The sequence below is a fragment of the Tenrec ecaudatus genome, chromosome 13, assembly GCF_050624435.1.
Source record: "Tenrec ecaudatus isolate mTenEca1 chromosome 13, mTenEca1.hap1, whole genome shotgun sequence".
NCBI lineage: Eukaryota > Metazoa > Chordata > Mammalia > Afrosoricida > Tenrecidae > Tenrec > Tenrec ecaudatus.
Genome location: NC_134542.1, coordinates 22,211,361 through 22,214,383, shown reverse-complemented (window position 1 = coordinate 22,214,383; position 3,023 = coordinate 22,211,361). Strand labels below are relative to the sequence as shown.

At 50.1% G+C, this 3,023-nt stretch overlaps 1 pseudogene; it reads right to left on the bottom strand.

The window, feature by feature from the left end:
• Positions 1-2,380: 2,380 nt before the first annotated feature.
• Positions 2,381-2,802, bottom strand: LOC142424677 (large ribosomal subunit protein eL32-like; annotated as a pseudogene).
• Positions 2,803-3,023: the final 221 nt, after the last annotated feature.

Below are 3,023 nucleotides of genomic sequence, written 5' to 3'. Positions count from 1 at the left end.
ATCAAACTAACTTTGAAAATGTTCCAGCATCTAACCACTTCTTACCATCTGCACCGCTACCACCATGGTCTGAGCCTCCACCATGATCCTTACTGATGATTGGATTATCCTCAAAACCAGGCTGTGTCTCTACAGTCTATGCCTGACACCATAGCCCGAGTCATCCTCTTACAGCACGTGTCAGGTCATAGCAGTCCTTTGCTCAAATCTCCCGTTCTTCGTGACAGGCAAGTGCACACGCAGTAGGTACGCCCAGGTTTTCAGATGCAGACCCAACGGGAGAGCCCACTGTACACAGTCCTGTCAAGTGTCTTTCGCAGCACCAGGTACCTTGATAACTGGGGCGCCTGCTTCTCGTGAGACCATGCCTTCTGCTCTGATGGTTTTACAGCTCGGTTTTTTATACATTCAAAGCTGAAGAAAGAGTAACCCAATCGGGAACCAAACCAAAGGCAGCCAGCCCTATTGACTCTCTCACGCTCTATGTGCCGGATGGAGGACAGGGGGTTGGGGAGGGAGTGTGCTTCTCAAAAAGTCTAGCTTTGTTCGTTCGGCTTTTGTTGGGTTTTCCCTTATTCGACCTTAGGAAATAGAGCGTCTGAACCATGAAACCCAAACTTCACAGAAGCTAGAAAACAGCCAGGAAGAGGGAAGAAGAGAGAGTAGAATCAATTCCTTAGCGGCAGGCTGATCGCAGGAGCAGCTTCTCTGCCTCTGCCGGCTGGGGCCTGCTGGCGCTGATGCTCTCAGAGGGCAGTGCCCTTCCTTCCTGCGGCATCTCGCTCAGCAAGCTAAACCAGCTTCCCTGTATCCCGGGCTGGAAGGTCTGCGTTTTCCACGAGACCTGCCAGACTAGAGGCTAATGGTGACTTTGTTTCATTTCTTCAGTGTCTTCTCACGAGGCCTCCCGATGAAAGGAGGCGGCGAATGAGCAGCCACGTGAAGACACTGCTCCTTAAACAGAAGCAAAAGGAGGCGAGTCGGTTTCTGGTCGAGAGAAAAGGAATTCACCATGCGGAGGGAGGAAAGAGGTCCGTGTTGGGCCATCTTGTACACGTGGAAGATTGTTTCTCAAAAGCATTATTTTATTAAGGTGCTCAGATACCTATGGTTATGTAGCCGGCCGGGCCACAGGTCCACAGCATCACCTTTCACTGGTGCTTGCCGTTCTGTAGGCTTGCTGGTGTTCACGGCGGGTTCCTTGTGGGTTTCCACTGATCTTACCTGACTTTCCCAGGCATCCATCCACTGCGTGGGAAGGCCAGCCAAGCCCCAGGCTCAAGGCAGTGATGAATCCAATGGAGCTTTTTGCTTCATCTATCTAAACTTTTATCCTCTAGGGACGTGTACAGGCTTTCCCACACGGTCAAGGCCATATCCCAAGAGATGGAAAGCAAAACCTACATGGTCTTCCAAGGTCTAGCCCAGAAAGTCATCCATCGCTTCTGCCACATCAAATTGGGCAAAGCAAGTCATGACACTAGCCCCGGTTCCTTTGGATGAAGGGAACTGGGGGGAAAAAAACGATACAGCAACGGTGCATAGACACTGGTGAAATATAAGTCATTGGGAGCCAGTATCGAAGGATCAATCACATCAGGCAGTTGGCTCCTATGACATTGGAGCCAGAAAGGACTGGGACTGAAACTTAGGATTTTTTCACTTCTATTCCAAGTCTCTTTCTACTGCACCAGCAAATCCAAGTGATTAAACACGAGTTTGTTGTTTCTTTCAAAAAAATCACGGGCAGACCCAAGCTTCTCATGAGACAGCCAGTGACCTCCAGCACTGACCAGGTGGGAGATAGCGGGCTGCCTCTGCCCTGAGTGAGCTGGGCCTCTTCCTGCCCTCCCTCAAGTCCCACAACCATTTTTATACGCATGCCAGTGTTGTTAGGTCCTGCCCATGGGAGCCGGGAAACATTCTCCATAAAACTTTAACAAGTTGGAGAGGAATTTTCACAGTGGAAACTTTTATTTTTCCTGTTGAAAAAACCGAGTAACAGCATACCCCTTCTCAGGGGGTGGGGGTGGCGGTAGGGGTGTGTGTCTGGGAGAGTAGCCATATTTAAAGGGCAGTACGCAAGTCACCAAAGGTCACAGCGGACGCACTTTCCAATGTCGCTGTGCATGCCGGACGAAATATTGGAATCCCAGGGAAAATATACCACATGCCATGTTCAAGAAACCGATTTTGTCAGCGTGTTGCAAGCATGTGTGCATTATGAGTAACGGGATGTATAAGCCCTATTTCCCCCCTGCATCCCCTGTCCACATCCTGACGTTCAGTTCTTCAGCATGTCTATGTACAGGGACCATTTCTCTCTTTTTTTTTCATTTATGGTTTTATTTAGCACAAATAAAACTTGCAAATGGGCCATCTACTCATTTTCTTCGCTGCGCAGCCTGGCGTTGGGATCGGTGACTCTGATGGCCAGCTGCGCCGCTCTTTCTACAATGGCTTTGCGATTCTTGGAGGAAACGTTGTGAGCAATCTCCGCACGATAAGGCTTGTTGCACATCAGCAGCACTTCCAGTTCCTTGACGTTGTGGACCGGAAACTTGCGGAAGCCACTGGGAAGCATGTGCTTGATGTTCTTGTTGCTCCCGTAACCAAGGTTGGGCGTCAGGATCTGGCCCTTGAATCTTCTCCGAACCCTGTTGTCAATGCCTCTGGACTTGCGCCAATTATGCTTCATCTTGACATAGCGGTCGGACTGGTGCCGGATGAACTTCTCGGTCCTCTTTTTTACAATTTAGGCTTCACCAAGGGTCTGAGGGCAGCCATGATGCCGGTGGGAGATGGCTGCCTTCTTCATAGGCAGTGCCGAAGAAGAGAAGGGAGAGCCTACAGGGACCATTTCTATGTCGAGAGACCAACGTTGGTTTTGTGGGAAACCTTGAAGCAAAACTGTTGAGTCATGGTGACACCGGGCACTCCAGAGTGCAATGATCCCTGGGGGGTTCTTGCTATACTTCTTAGGGAACCAGATTGCCACGCCACCTGCAATGACACCACTGGTG